We start from the raw sequence: 16837 nt of genomic DNA on the forward strand, positions 1-16837 counted from the left end.
AAGCCACTGGCTGTTGCAGACTATCAGATTCAGACCACAGCAAACTCAGAAGTCCAGGTTATAAGCTCTTGAAAACTAGGTGGACACATAATAGAAATGGTGAGAGAAAGGTGCCATTATCCATGGACAGAGAGTTACTTAAAAACACCACTCTAAAATACCATTTTATTAAGGAGTCACGCAGACTTTTTTTTAAAAACCTGAATCTAGCCTGTAGCAGCTACACAAAACAGCCTCTTTCATGTCTGCTATAAATTTGTTGTGCAATGTTCCCTTTGTAATAACGTATAAAAACATGCTTTTCATTTGAACACATGGTGAATGTAAGGAAATTCCCCACTGATATGCGTTCTTAATATGGTACATTATATACCTCAGTCTGGAAGATGCAAAGCATAAAAGTTTGTTTCATAAACATATATTCTGTAATCTTTTGGAAGAATTTTAAGTAGCATGTTAAGCATTTATAAAGGCAGCTGATTTATATCAAGTTAGTTAAATATATATTAAATATGATCTGATTTGTGATTCTAAATTGTCTTCTGATTTCAGAGCCCCATTATTTTTTAGAACTATAACTTTAAAAGTCACATAGGTAGGTGAATTTGATTAAGTGCACGGCAGTTTTGCATTATAAATAATTGAAGCATGAAACTAAACATTGAAAGTCCAGTACACTTCACAGTATCTCAACTGTGGGTATATTGCACGAGATAACATCACTAATTCTGGCCCAACTCCTATTGAAGTCAATGGCAAAACTCCAATTTATTTTATTGGGAGCATGATAGAGCTCATTATTTTGTTAAAGACAAGTTCATAGTAGTAGCCATTTCAGAAGGTAGGAAGAGGTCTCTCTGAAGTAATCACACCTGAATATTTTCTGGTTATGAATAATTTTCCGAGGACCACTTGGGTGGATATTCACCCCTCACCTGTTATCTTTATTAAACAATCCTTATTAGAAAATTACCAATTTTAAAGGAGCAATAAGCACATTTATATGTATAATGTACAATATTGCTGGTATTTTGTATTAAATACCAACGCCTTAGGTAATGTAGACAACAATCCTACCCTGATAGGAGGTGGTCTAAGGCCCTTACTTGCATGAATAAGGGGCTGCTGGAATGGACCCTGGATGATTTAATAATTGGTATCCATTTCTGTTTCCTATGAATCTGCAGTTCCATAAACATCCACATGTCAGACTTTATCTTGCACAAAGGGAACTTTACATCTACAACATCTGCAGGATTTAGATAGTACACTTCTGATATCACAGCTCTGACAAAAAAAGGAGTAAATTTTGTCTAGATTTATTCCCCGTGCAGCTTCACTGAAGTCAATGGGTTTATGCACGGAGTAAATTAGGACAGGTTTTGTCCTCTGATTCTCAAGACACACCAGTGCCAAGTTATCTGCTACCCTGGGGGAGAAAGTGTCATGAAAGGTTTTCTTTTAATTAAATTGACTCTAAAATAATTTGCCACCCAGGTAACATCTTAGGTAACACTGAAAATCTAGAGTTTCTTTTAAGCACTGATTGGTTTATGTAGCACATGCTATGCATTCATTCATCCATATATTCACATATCTCTGAGACCATATTGACTGAGTAACACATCTGCATCATTCTTTGTCATCTTATTTTTAATTATTTATTAAAATATTTCATAGTCATTAAACATTGTATGAGTGAAGTCGGAGTAACATCAGACCTCATTACAGCACCAAATATTTTATGAGAGTTGAGGCAGGAGCACCAGACTTTGTGTGCAGATTAAAACGTATGCAGATTGGCAAGCATTTTGCTATACAAATTAACCAAACCAATATATATTCCTTCTTAAAGCTATGCTTTCACAGTAGCTCCTGTACAGAGTTGCTTCAAACAAAACAATTGCATCACCTTTCTAACATTATCTGTGGAATACAATTATACCTGGGAGAGAACATGGTATGGAGATAGGCTGGAGAGGTATGGGTCTGGATTCTAACCTAATCCAAACTCTCCCAAAGTTTCTGGTGTTTGGATTCAGAATATTGGTTTCACCCACAGTCAGGGCCGACGAGAGGGGGGGGAAGCCGGTACAAATTACCGGGGCCCGGCGGTCCGGAAGGGGGCCCGGGGCCTGGCTTCCCCCCCCCCCTCGTCAGCCCTGTTTAGCCAGTCCGCCCTTGCTGGGGGGCCCGAAAAAAAATTTTCACCGTGGCCCGAACCCGCTCTTGGCAACCCTGCCCACAGTAGGAGGATCAAGGGCCAAAGCCTAAGGACCTACTTGGTCAAAAGTCCTATTAACTTCAGTAAGTGTTTTCACTGAGTCCCAACTTCAGCGCTTGATGCTAAATGAATTAGTTTGCTAAATTCTCCTTTTCTTTCTTGACCATATGACCACTCCAGGCTGATGTTTGTAATTTAGTTTTAACCACTCATTGCCTGACCATGGAGAAGATCCAGCATTTCAGAAAAACACATTTACAAAGAACCATTGAGCCTTGTAGAGCATACCGTATGCAAATTACTTCATTAAACCATAGCTGTGCTCTGAATCTGAATGACTCTGATCCCCATTTTCACATTTTGTTCCAAAGAATCTGCAGATCTAGACGGTGAACTGTCCTCATCATTTTGGACCTGAATCTTTCAGGGGTGTTCACATTTTGGTGTCGTTGATAATGCTGAAAAACAGTGCGATGTGGGGGAGAGTAGCACAGGAAAAAATGGAGAAAATTTCAAATTATTCAAATCCATGTAGTGGTTCTGAAATCCTTTTGTAGGGCTGGGAGAGTTGCAAAGTTGAGATAAGTCAGGGGTAAACTATGCAATTTATGTGCAAACAGCAAGTATCAGAGGGTATGAAACCCTAAGGGGAAGGAGGCACACCGCTTTCTGTTTGTTTAACCATATGCCCTCTGCAAAAGACAAATAAAACAAAACTAAGCCAAATTAGACAGAAACTATTAAACTATGACTCTACTTGTAAGCTATTCATAGGGACCATAGTGATCATCTAGTCTTATCTCCTGTAGAGCACAGGCCATAGAATTTCCCCCAACGTATTTCCTAGAGCATAGCTTTTAGAAAAGCATCCAGTCTTGATTTAAAAATGGTCAGTGATGGAGAACCCACAAAGACCCTTGGTAAATTGTTTCAATAGCTAATTAACCTCGCTGTCAAAAATATATGCGTTATTTCCAGTCTGAATTTGTCTAGCTGCAACTTCCAGCCATTGGATTGTGTTATATTTTTCTCTGCTACAAGAAAGAGCCCTTTATTTAAATGTTTGTTTCCCATGCAGGTACTTATAGACTGTAATCAAGTCACCCTTAATCGTCTCTTTGTTAAACTAAATAGATTGAGCTCCTTGAGTCTATCACTATAAGGCATGTTTTCTAATCCTTTAATCATTCTTGTGGCTCTTCTCTGAACCCTCTCCAATTTATCAACATCCTTCTTGAATTGTGAGCAGCGGAACTGGATACAGTATTCCAGCAGCGGTCACGTCAATGCCAAATGCAGTGGTAAAATAACCTCTCTACTCCTACTCGAGATTCCCCGGTTTATGAATTCCAGGATTGCATTAGCTCTTTTGGCCACAGTGTTCCACTGAGAGCTCACATTCAGCTGATTATCCACCACCTCCAAATCTTTTTCAGAGTCTCTGTTTCCCAGGATAGAGTCCCATATTCTACATTATTTGTTCCCGGTGTATACAGTTTCATTTAGCCATATTAAAATGCACATGGTTTGCTTGTGCCCATTTTACCAAGCAATCCAGACCACTCTGAGTGACCTGTCCTCTTCATTATTTACCACTTCTGCAACTTTTCTGTCATCTGCAAACTTTATCAGGAATTATTTTGTTTTCTTTCAGGTCATTGTTTAAGATGTTAAATAGTGTAGGGCCACAAATCAATCCCTACAAGACCCCACTGGAAACAGACCAGCTCAATGATGATTCCTAATGTACAATTACATTTTGAGACCTATCAACTAGCCAGTTTTTAATCCATTTAATGTGTGCGATGTTAATTTTATATCACTCTAGTTTTTTAATCAAAATGTTATGTGGCACCAAGTCAAACACCTTACAGAAGTCTAAGTATATTACGTCAACATTATTACCGTTATCAACCAAACTTGTAAAAGAGATATCAAGTTAGTTTGACAGGTTTTATTTTCCATAAACTCATGTTGATTTGCATTACTACATCTCCTTTAGTTCATTATTAGTTGAGTCCTGTATCAGCTGCTCCATTACCTTGCCCAGGACCAATGTCAGGGTGACAAGCCTATAATTACCTGGGTCGTCCTATTTACCTTTTAAAATATTGGCACAATATTAGCTTTCTTTCAGTCTTCTGGAACTTCCCCAGTGCTCCAAGACTCATTGAAAATCAAAATTAATGGTTAAGCAAGCTCCTTAGCTAGCTCTTTTAAAACTCTTGGAGGCAAGTTATCTGGACTAGCTGATGTAAAATGTCTAACTTTAGTAGCTTCTGTTTAACATCCATCAGAGATACTAGTGGAATGAAAAGAATGTTATCATCATATGATGAGACTGTATTATCTGTTTTTTCCCTAAACCTAGAACAGAAATAATATTGGTCACATCTGCCTTTTCTGCATTATTACTGATAATTCTACCATTTCCATCTAGCAATGAACCAATACCATTGTCAGGATTATTTTTGTCCCTAATATATTTTTAAAAACTCCTTCTTATTGTCCTTAACTCTGCTGGCCATAGAGTTATCCTTGTGTCCCTTGGTTTCCCTTATCAGTTTTCTACAATTCCTAACTTCTGATTTATATTCATTACTATCAACTTCCCCTTTCTTCCATTTATTATATTTTTGTTTAATTTTTTACAACAGGTCAGTTTTTTAATGAGCACAGCCTTCTTCCTCAGTTGTGGGATTGTGACTTTTTGGGTACGTAGTAAGGTGTTCTTAAATGATTCCCAATTATCATTCACGTTTTTCTGTTTAAATTCTTCCTCCCAGCTGATTTGGCTCATAATTGTTTTCAGCTTTGTGAAATTAAAGCATCAAGTACATATATTACTAGTCTGGACTTTATTCTGCTTGCACATTATAAATGTAATCAAGTCATGATCACTTGTATCTTACCTATCATAACTATTAGTTCTGTGGTCAGTTCCTCTTTGTCTGTTATGACAAGGTCTCATATGGTATTCCCCAGTGTTGGCTGAAACACATTTTGAGTTAGGAAATTGTCATCTATAATGTTCAGAAATTCCAAACTACGCAAAGACTAAAAGTGGCTTCCAGCCAAAGGTGCTGAAACTAGGGGTGCTGGGGATGCTTCAGCACCCCCTGGGTTGAAGTGGTTTCCATCATACACAGGCTTTATAGTTTGGTTCAATGGCTCTCAGCACTGTCACTATACAAATTGTTCCAGCACCTCTGTTTCCAGCTGAGACAAGCTCAGTGCAGCTCCTTCTGGCTTGGCCAAAAGGGAGCAGCCTTTCTTTTGCTTCATTTGAGAGAGCTGATATCTATGGGATCATTCCCCATTTTTTTCCCTTTCACTATCATGGCTGAACTGCAAGTGTAGGTTTCACCTGGAACTATATGTTATATATGCAATAAAGTAACAGCAGAGGTGAGTAGGGCAATTTAGACATCTAAGGACTGCATTTGGCAGTTCAATCAAGTACTTAAGACATCAATATAACTGACATGGCATCTGTAAATAATTGCTGCTGCCTAGAGACTGAATTTTGCAAACTGTTTCTAAGAGTCAGGATATGGACTGCATGACCAAGTGGGTCTGCTTTTCTAAACGTCAGAAGCCCAACATCACACACAGAAAAGCGAGAAGGCCTAGTTTACACATATGGTTATTGTACTTAGATGAACACATTGGGTATTTGTGCATGCAAATGACTAATTAGGAGTTTTGTATGCATTTACAGTAACTGCATGCACAAATTAGGTGTATAATTTTGAGTGCATATTTGTGTGTGACCCTGAGCTTCTACTTTCCTGGTAAATCAGTCTCAATAGGTTTTTCCACTTTAATCCATATGATTCCCAGTACTTCCTGGGTTCTCATCCTAGCCCCTGCATGACCTTGTTTCCAAGGCTGTTTGACATCCTTGGATGAAAGATGACATTGAAGTGCAAAATACTATTACTTATGTAACATATTCAAGCCAATGTATTGATTACATCCCATGTAGCCTTACACCACAGTAATAGATATATTTATCAAATTATATTCTGAGTGTAATGTTCAAGAAATTATTTTTGATACTGGACTGAATTTACTAAAGCAGCCTCTAAAACTGCACTGACCCAGGGTGACTCGACTCTTAAAGTTGCGCAGTAGGGTTTAAGGGAAGGCACCTAGGCCTTACAAAGAAGCAATGGCTGCAGGTGTTGACACTGCAAGGAGTAAGAAGGTTCCTGCAGGGCCTGAGTCAGCGGGGGAAAGGTACCAGTGGAGAAGGCCAAACTCCAGGCAAGAGGTGCTGGGCCAGCAGGAAGACAGAGCTGCAGGGAGGAAGGCTGTACCTAGCTTAGAAATGGCCCAGAAAAGTGTTGGAACTCTGAAGAGATGACAGACCCTCGGAGAGCAGCTGTACCCAGCTTGGAACAGGGATGAAGACTTTGAAAGTCTGAGTTTTCTTTTGAAAGACTTTTGGAGTGGACTTTTCAAAGGGCCCTGGGTGAAGGGGAAACTGAGGTAGGCCTCACCAGAGCCATGCTTGGCCAGCAAGGAGGATTACAGTATGGGCATGCCCTTGGACATGCACCCACAGTTTGTTGTATAGCAGCAATTCTAGTACAGAATTTTCTTGCCTATATTTATGTATGCAACTGCAATCCGGTTGTCAGACATTTAACTACCTCCTTGGTGTATAGAGTTGCTGTTTGTGTGCACAAAACCAAGTCTGTGTGTGCAACAAAAGCATTGGATGTTTTCAAAGGCTATGTTGGGACCTCTTTCAACATTTAGCCTTGGTTGTGTTGTGTGAGGGGAAGGGTTATGGTGTTTTTGTTTTTAGCTTCATGTGTATTAAATTTATACATGCAGGTAAGCTTAAAGACAAAAAAAATCTATCTGAATAGAAGGGGAACATTAAGTATGTTTACACTGTAACAGATATGATTGCTATAAACACAAGCAAATCACTAATAAAAAGAGTCCCACCAAATTTAAAGACCTGACTCCTGTGATGTAGTATGAGGCAACTTCTCTAAGTGTAGGTGATGGTTGTTTCAACATATCCAGGTGGGCTCTAAAATCTTGCATGTGTCTTTTAACTAAGATGAGACTGAGTGGGAAAGTTAGGAACCAAGTCCACTTCTCCTTCATTCTAAGGTTTTGCTTTGGGTCTATCTCTACCACTGTTTACGTAATCTGAAGACAAAACCATACTTCAGTCTCCTTTTTCTGAGACAGCATGAGTTTCACTTTAATAGAGCAAGGGAAATAGTACTTGATTATTTGCTCATAGTCCAATATTCTAATTTTCCTCTATCCCCTTTTCACAATCCATACACTTCATATGAGCTGGCCTCAGAGCTCAAGATGTATGTTAGTGTAGTTAGAGAGCATTTAAACACCTCTTTTGCCTAAATCGGAAGAAAATAGAAACACTGCCCTTGACAGGGATCTCAGAGGGTATATGTATCAGACAGTAGGATATAGCCCTAAACCTCCAAATACAAGAGAGGTCTGGCAGTTTTGCAATATTTACTTCTACAGTCCCCCAGCAATAATGTTACCTTGGCAGATAGGAATAGTGTTCTGCAACCTGCCATATAGCAAAGGTCCAATGTTTAGGATCTGCATTTCTCTGTCACTTGTTGCTCAGATATAATCTCTTCCTCCCACCTCCACAGCTTTCTAATAACATACAAGACATTGTCATTTGTCCCACATCTGAAAGGGCCAGTGTCTTCTACTGGAGAAGGAGTTCTGTGTACAGGAGCACTGTGTATTAGGAGAACTTGTAGTACTCCAGCTGAAAGGGAAAGGACTAGAGCCAGTCAGGGAATGATTTTATTTCTTGTGAAAAATGTCAATGAAATTTTTTTTCATTTTCATCTACATTTTTTTCTTCTCCCCATCCCCCCCCCCCCCCCCCCCCCCGGGGCACTTTTTGTGAAAACTTCCATTTTGTCAAAAAAAATTCTTACAAAAAATATTCCCATGGCAAAATTTTGACCAGCTCTAGAAAGGCAGGGAAAAATAACTGGAGATGGAAAGCAGGACTTTCACTGGCACATATGGCTCCCATGTTGTCTCGGGATAGAATTGATGACAATTTGGGTCAACCGTGTTCCCAGAATTTTTAGTAGTTTCAGCCAGATGTATCAATCTGGTCTCAGTGACATAGAATGGGCTATACAATAGGGGAAGCCATTTTCCCCCTCACCATGTTCCTTTTGCCTCTTTCTCCCATTGCAACTTCACACCTCTCATATCTACCTGGAGTATCCTCCCTCCTCCTGTGAACTTAGTCACCTTCCCCATCTCCTTCAAACCCCTCTTGAACTCTCTTTCCCTTATCCTTCTACCACTGATTTACACTCGGGTTCGACTACTCCCTTGCTAACAATGTAAAATAAGTAATACAAAAATGAGCAAAAAAAATCCCCCAAACTACCCTAGAAACATGACAGACCACATATCTGTAATTAGATAGAAAAGAGCAAGCTAATAAAAATCTACAATCATATTGTAAATCTTCTCCGCTTTCTTCTCGTTATATCTTTCTGCTCTCTGTGATTTTGATGATTGTGTCAGTGTATTGTCTGTTTAAAGTGTAAGTCCCTTGGGGGAAAGGGCCTGGTCTTATTTTTGTATTGCTAAAGCATCCTGCACAGCTACTGAGTTACTAACAAATACTGAAGATGATTATGTATTATTATTCCTGGAGGGTACTGGAACGATTCATTGATGCTCTGCTCTCTGACAAGACAACTGATTTATATGTGGTCCTGCCATAACAACCAGTTAAAGCCTTTAAAACCCCAGTGCACCTTGTGAGTGGCTATTTTATAGGGAAGTATATTTTAACCATCAGCATCACTACTTCTCTTTTGTTGTGAAGCCAGGTTATTTTCAGTAGTAAAACTACTTATATGCCTCCACCCCCTCTCTCCCCGCCCCAAATAAAATGAGGGTGGGTTTATTTATTTATTTATTTGTTTTGTTTTGTTTTGTTTTACAAGTCTCCCTTTCTGTAAGAACTTCTGCTTGGAGGTTTCTTCTTTGCTGGGTTCATTTCTAAATGAGAATTAGACAGAATGAGGAAAGGGAAGAGTGTTCCCTTTCTCTTCCCTTTAACGGAGAAGAATGGTTGCTGTTGGTGGGAAGAATCTTATTTATCGTGTAAAAAGTTTTAATCTCAGAGCCTGCACACTCCCAAATTTTGGGAAGCAGGTCAAAATCTCCAAATCTGGATCTGGATCTGAATGTTGAAAATAGCTCATATGTTTATACTAGGCAGAGGTAAAACTCTGGATCCAAGCACCCCTGAAATTTGCTGTGTTACAAATCTGGGTCTAGCTCTGTAATTTGATATGACACAAATTGATATGATTTTTGTTATTTACATAGAGGTAGCACCTCGGGCTTCAACTCAGTCAGGATCTCATTATGCGAAGCACTGTACAAATAGATAGTAAATGACAGTCCCTGCCCCAAAGAGCGTACAGTCTAAAAGACTAGACGCGAGAGTTGGGTGAAACAAACCAGTGGGCAGGGAAGTGGAGGATCAGAAAGGATGTGATTGTGGGATGTTTTTGCATAGACTAGCTGTGAGCACAATTCTCAGTTGTGATAAGTTGTGATAACACTGATCACAGCTCACCCCTTGCCTTTTCACTATCCGATCACAGTTGTCTGTCAGTATTACAGCAGAGGTGAGTTAGAAGGAGGTGGCATAAACTGGTGACATTAGGGATTTTGACAGTGGGGAGTTTCCCAAAAGCATGTGGGGCAGCAGATCTGATCAGTGTATAGGGCTGTCTGTAAACTTGCAATTCTCAGCCCTCACAAGAAACTTTCTGAGAGCTAGATTATGTTTCAGAGGTTCTGCTAGCTCAAAGCCTGGCCTAAATTGCAGTCCTGCTCCTCTCCTGTGGGGTACTGGACACCACAAAGTAAGCAGTGTGTTGCAGGGTAGAGTGTATAGGAACAGGATAGTATCCCTTTAAATAGTCTGAGAGCATTCTAATGGTACTCATGTTCTAGAACAGTGGTCCCCAAACTGCGGGGTGCACCCCCTTGGGGGTGCAGAGAGGAACATGTGGGGGGTGCGGCGGGGCCTGGGCCAGTCCCCTTGGAGGGCTGGGGAGGGAGCACCACCCAGACCCTGCTCTGCCCCCAGCTCCTCTCTGGCCCTGGCCACAGCTCCACTCTGGCCCTGGCCACAGTCACTCACAGCTCTGGCCCCAGCTGCAGCTCAGCTCCTGGCCCGACCCACCAGCCCCAGCCGCAGCTCCAGTGCTAGCCATGGCTCTGCTCCCAGCCCCCAGCCCCAGCTCCGCTCCTGGCCCCACTCCTGGCTCCAGCTCCCAGCCCCAGCTCCTGACCATGGCTCCCAGCTCCAGCTCCAGCCCCAGCCCAGCTGTGCCCTCATTCCCTCTCTGCCCCCAGGCAGCTCTAGTCCCAGCTCCTCCCCCATCCCCAGTTCTGTCCCCAGCTCCACCTTCAGCCCAAGCTCCTCTGCTGAGCCAACTGCAGTAATGGAGGGGTGGGGGAACAGACAGATTCCTTTACTGGTAAAGGCGGGTGTGACAAGAAAAGGTTGGGCACCACTGTTCTAGAAGCTGCCAGAAGCCAGCCAGAGCAGCAGTATGCATGTAGGTAGGTCTGGCATGTTTATATATCTTTAGTATGCATGGCTGTTTGGGACCTAGCTGTGCCCCTGTGGTTTCCTCATGTTATTTTTCCAGTGTAAAGAGCAAAAGACACAACACAAGGAAGTGGCAGGAGCATAGGCCTGGCATCCCACCTCCTGGCTGCACAGAGGCATATGCTTCCCCCTCTCATGGGGTGCAACAGCCGCTGCATTCACCCAGTGTGGCTGACTGCTCCAGGAGGCACGGTGCCTCTCTGAGCCACAATGTCCTGGTGCTCCCCTGAGGCAGCGCAGCAGTGTATCTGCTCAGTGCAGGTCTGTAGCTTAACGCCACAACAAAGCTCATAAATGCTCCTGCATCAGTCAAGCCCAGCCAGAAACAAATTCACCAAGGCTCATTAAAGAGTCTGCCTCTGTGGTTCCTTCTGCGGATAAGGAAAGGGGGATCGGTGAGCAAGAGCAGCTCTCCACCCTCTGCAAAAAAGCAGAGGGCAGCTTCCCCTCCCACCCTGGCCCTGGCTTTGGGAAACAGTGCTCCCACACAGCCCCCCTCCTCCTCTTCAACTGGTGCTATGAGTGCTCCCCATCCTGTTTCCATTTATTTCACCACTGGCTGCATTAAACAGTACAATGAAGTGTTTATGTGACAGAGGGCTGGGAGCAGGTTGTTAAGGTAAAGCCCACCATAAATAGAGCCGTTAATTCAGTTGCTGGCATGGCTTTCTCTTATCTTCACTATACCTCCCAGAGGGTATTAGCCCTACCCTTTCGTTTGAGTTGGCAGCAGAGTTATTTTTTTGCACCTGCTGCTCTACTCCGATAACACTACAGGTCAGCTTTGATTTGTTGGAATATAAACAAAAGAGCAAAGCAAGGCATCTGCCTCAACAGCCTGGGCCGGTTTGACGATAGAGCTTTTCCTATCATATAAATGTATGCGTTCAGTTCTGGAATGAATCCCTGCTGCCTCATAATAGGGCTTGGCGACAGAATAACCCAGCTTCAAGAGAAGGAGTGTGCCCTAATCAGATATTTGGCGCTGTACTTTTCCATCAGCCAAAACCCATGAAAAGTCAAATGAGCCAAAATGGGCTTAAAAGTGACCAGAAAAGGAAACCGATTGAGCTTGCGCCCTTTTCTTGCTTCTTTATAATGGATAAAGACCTGAAATGTTGGGGGATTTGTTTTCAAAAGAGAAGGGTTCTTTTCATCGTGCTTCCTACATTAGAAAACCAGCCTAGGATTCTCAAAGGAGCCCAAGGGAGTTAGACAACCCATTTCTATTGAAATTCGCTGTCATTTGGATGCCTAAATCCTTTAGGTTCCTTTTGAAAATCTGACCCTCAGGTCCCATCCAGACTCTATGATGACAGGAGAACAAGTGAAATGGTGACACCCCAAGAGCACGAACATTGAGTTATTAAGGGATAAGGGACTTTTTAGAATAATATTCCATAACTACATGAAGCACTTTACCAAGGAAGGTAACTATCATTAGTTCAATATTACAAATGGTGAAGCTGAAGCATAGAGGTAAAGTGCCTTGCTTAAAGTTACACAGGAGCTCATTGGCAGACCTTACATAACTCAGATCTCATGGCTCCCATTCCAGTGCCCTAATCACTGCATTAAATTTACGGTATGGAAGTGAGTTAGGAAGATTATGCTTTATCTAGCAAGATTAACTGAAATTACAGGTAGGGAGGGATGGAATGTTCTCTACACAAGAGACCAGTTCAGACTGGCTTTCACACCATTCCACCCCTCAAAGCCAGCATACACCTAGCAGGGTACTGAATGATAACACACTCAACCAATCAAACTCATGATAAAAGTATTGCATCATCAGAACAAGCTGCCATTGACCTATCAGTGATCCTGAAAACAGGCAACCATTACCTAGAAAATCCCGAGAACTGATTTACCCTCACTGTGCTGTCACACTTACAGTGATACCTGTTTCCTAACATGAGATATTAGAATAAAATGTCTTCTTGAGTAATACTATAGTAAAGCTATGTGTTGCAGAAATAGGCACAATGATTATATAAATCCTTTACAACTGGGAAGCTGGGTCCAGAACCATGGTCTTGCAGCACCTAAGTAGAGTCATCTTCCTACTGCTCCGGGAAGTCGTAGGAGTTCCTATATCCATTCTTCCACTAGAGGGCAACATGAGTCATACATACCAGCGCAGAACATTGCAAAATGACGAGCTAAGCACTTTTTAGGGAACTCATAAGGAATGATTCAATCAGATCAGCAGAATAAAACAGGTTCAGTCCCCCCCCCAAAAAAAGCTATAAGTCACTAAGTTAAGGATGGATGGTGTCTGTCTTCACTCTGGACATCATGGTTTTGATCCGTTTTTTTAATGATAAATCATTTATCTAGAGACCAGACCCATCATTCATTCAGACTTTCACAACCATTTTGCTTTTGTGCAATAGGAGTTTGGTGGGAATTTTCAACACTAAAGGATATATTTTTTATTTGATGTCTTGCAAATGTTATGAGTAATGTCTGTTGCAGGGTGTTGCAAACAGCAATCACTCTGCGAAAGATGAAAATATCCTAATAGCATGTCCTAGTACCTGACATACCAGTCCTTCACAACCATTCCAATCTATTGGTCAATTGCAGAAACAGATATCCTTTGATAATACATCACAAAGACACAAAAGGCAGGCTCCTTTCATATTATTGTGTAATAATAATTATATGTTTTGATAAAAATCATTAGGACAATTTGAGAGGAATAATTATATCATGCACCTAGTCACTGATTTTCCAGCTACAACATCTTGGCCAATTTTACATGGCTTTGTTAAATAGAAAAGTAATTATACAGTGATATAAATAATCACTTACTGAATGTCAAGTGCAGAGAAGTGTAGGGCAATATCTAAAAACAGAAAATGATTATTTTTGTTATTCTCACTCTAAAAAGGGGACTTTTCAAATAGCTTATGAATCTTTACAAACATTTCTAGGCTCTGAGCCTTTTCTGATTGCACCTGAGCTGATTATTACAGCAAACAGCTCAGAAGTGAGTACAGCACTGTCTGTATCTTCTGCATAGTGGGCAGAGACTTTCCATTTCTTTTATGGATTTATAGATATTAGGAAAGGTTCTCTTTCCATTGCTGCATAGTAATACTGTTTTACTGCCCTGGGTAATCTTGATTTGAATATTGCCATTAATAGTGATTGATCACCCCTAATAGGGCTCAATTCAACTCCCATGAAAGTAAATTGAGGGATTCCCACTGACTTCAATGGAAGCTGAATTAGCCCTTAACCAATTCCCTTTTTAGTTTTGGGCCTTTTTTTCTTCTTCTTCTTCTTGTCCCTGTGCCACTACCACCAAAATTATTTCTTTACTAAATCTTTATAGGCATCCATGTACTTATCACGAGAGCTGTGCAAATAACTCCATTCTGAAAAAGTCAAAACAAAAATTGGTGAACCAAAAGTCAAAAATAAAATTGTTTCAGGTTGAACAAAACATTTAGTTTAATTTTCAAAGTTTCAAAAAAGTTTTTAATATTTTTAATTAAATTAAAATATATTTCAAAACAGAATTTAAAAAATGAAGCATTTCATTTCCAAAATGTCAGAACAAAATGTTTTTTTTTCTATTTTTTTTTTTAAATCCAAACAATTTGGCAAATTCAACATGAATTCACACAGTGTTCTGGTCTACCCACGTCTGCATTTTTTGGACAACAAAATTTCTCCCAGCTACTTGTCACAACTCCCCTCATTGACATCGTGATGCAGTAAATCCTCAAACAATTGACATTAATGGGAACTGGATGAGGTCCTCGGTATACGCAGGCTGCCATGTCAGTGCACAGGCTTAACTCAGAGACAAGAAAAAAGAAGAAAATACTTTTGGTGTTACTGCTTTTTGAGAGTTCTTAAGCTCCAGGATTACTGAGCAGTTGAAACCATTGGGCTTTGCCACTGGTGCTATTGGCCTTCTACTCTTCTCACAGTAGATTCACAAATAATATTGCACTGTCTTTAAAATTAGTAACAAAATCCAATACATTTTTTGTCCGAAAGTTCTGTTACTGGACCCAAATTTAATGTTACTGCAGTATTGCAAGCTGCACAGGTATTAAAGTCACCAACATTTCTTTTGAGCACCAAGTACATCTTAACATAATATGACACAACCTTCTTTTCAGCAAACCATTTATAAAATTCATAATTGAAAATTCTGCCTGTGATCCCTTTCCTTGTATGCTTTTCTCACCAACAACTAGACTAACAAATTTATTAGAGCATAAGCTTTCGTGGGCTACAACCCACTTCTTCGGATGCATCCGAAGAAGTGGGTTGTAGCCCACGAAAGCTTATGCTCTAATAAATTTGTTAGTCTCTAAGGTGCCACAAGTACTCCTGTTCTTTTTGCGGATACAGACTAACACGGCTGCTACTCTGAAACCTGTCACCAACAACTGAAAACCTAATCCTCAGCTGTATGCAGCATGAAGAGAAGTTGAGCAATGCAAGATCTGAGGGAATCACACTGAGGGGAGTCACATTGTTATCATCAGAAATACATTGGTTAGTGGTCAGCTGTTTAATTATATCTCAGTCTTGGCACATTGACAAATATTAAGTCAGCCAGTTGTGTTCTGTGCCACCCACCTTCCAAACCAAGGCACATCAGAGACTATGTAGCATTGTGTGCTACCAGCATGATTCAAAAAGACCACATTCCACTTAAATTTCTTCAGGAGCTCAAGCACCAATTAGATATGTCTGAGTCCCTAAACATCACAATGATCAGGATCATCAGCAGAAAAGGTGAACGCATCAATATAATTTGCAGTCAGTGGGAGATATGTTTGAGGAATGACTAAAGGATGTGGCTCTTACCTTGGTTTGGATATTTTAATAGGGATCGAATGAGAATGCATGAGGAATGTAAACTCAAGAGCTGAGTCTGGAAGAGTTTCTATGATCAGACTCAAATTTGTGTGCAGGACGTGTGCAGTGTTATCTCCACTCTCTTGAAAGACTTCCTTCAGATATTGCCACTAGTCCCCGGCTTTGAGATTAACTCCTTGATGCTCACTTCTGCATGATGAGCATGATTTTAGGGGGGGAAAAAACACCTACTTTATTTTATGTTCTTTATTTTGTGTCCTCATAGTTTTGACTGTATCATTTGAAGTGGGATGGGGTAACATGCTGAACAATTCTGGCTGGGCAGGAGATAGAATGGCTCACCTAGAGTGACAAAGCTTTTCTATCTCTAATTTCTGTTAATCTATGATTTTGGATGTTTTGTTTTTAATTTTTTATCTCCATCCTAAATTCCTCTTCCTATATCACCCAGACACAACGAGTACCAATGTTTACATGGTTATTCATTGGGAATGAAAGCAGCTGAATGAGATTCTACAGTTAACTGAACGATTTTAGAGTTGAATTTGTCCTCTCACAGTTCTCAACTAATTCCTATATCTAATTATCTGTCCATAAGAACATAAGAACTATAATATTAGGTTAGACCATGGTCCATCTTGTCCAGTATCCTGTCTCTGATAGTGGCCTGTACTAGAACTTCAGGGTGAGGGTACAGAACAGGGCAATTATGGAACGATCCACTCATCTTCCAATCCTGGCATCCGAAAATCACAATTTTAGGATCTTCATGAGCATGGGGTTCTATCCCTGACCACCTGGGTTAGCGGACATTAATGGACCTATCCTCTATGAACTTCTCCAGTTCTTTTTCTCACCCCAGTTTTACTTTTGGCTATCACAACATCTCATGACAATGAATTCCACAGGTTAGTTGCATGTTGTGTGAAAAAGTACATCCTCTTGTTTGTACTAAACCTGCTGACTATTAATTTTTTCAGGTGACACCTGTTGTTTTTTTATTGTGTGAAAAGGTAAATAACATTTCTCTATACACTTTTTCCATACCATTCATGATTTTATAGACCTTATCATATTCTCCT

The sequence above is a fragment of the Emys orbicularis genome, chromosome 4 (genome assembly GCF_028017835.1).
Source record: "Emys orbicularis isolate rEmyOrb1 chromosome 4, rEmyOrb1.hap1, whole genome shotgun sequence".
In the NCBI taxonomy this organism is placed as follows: Eukaryota; Metazoa; Chordata; order Testudines; family Emydidae; genus Emys; species Emys orbicularis.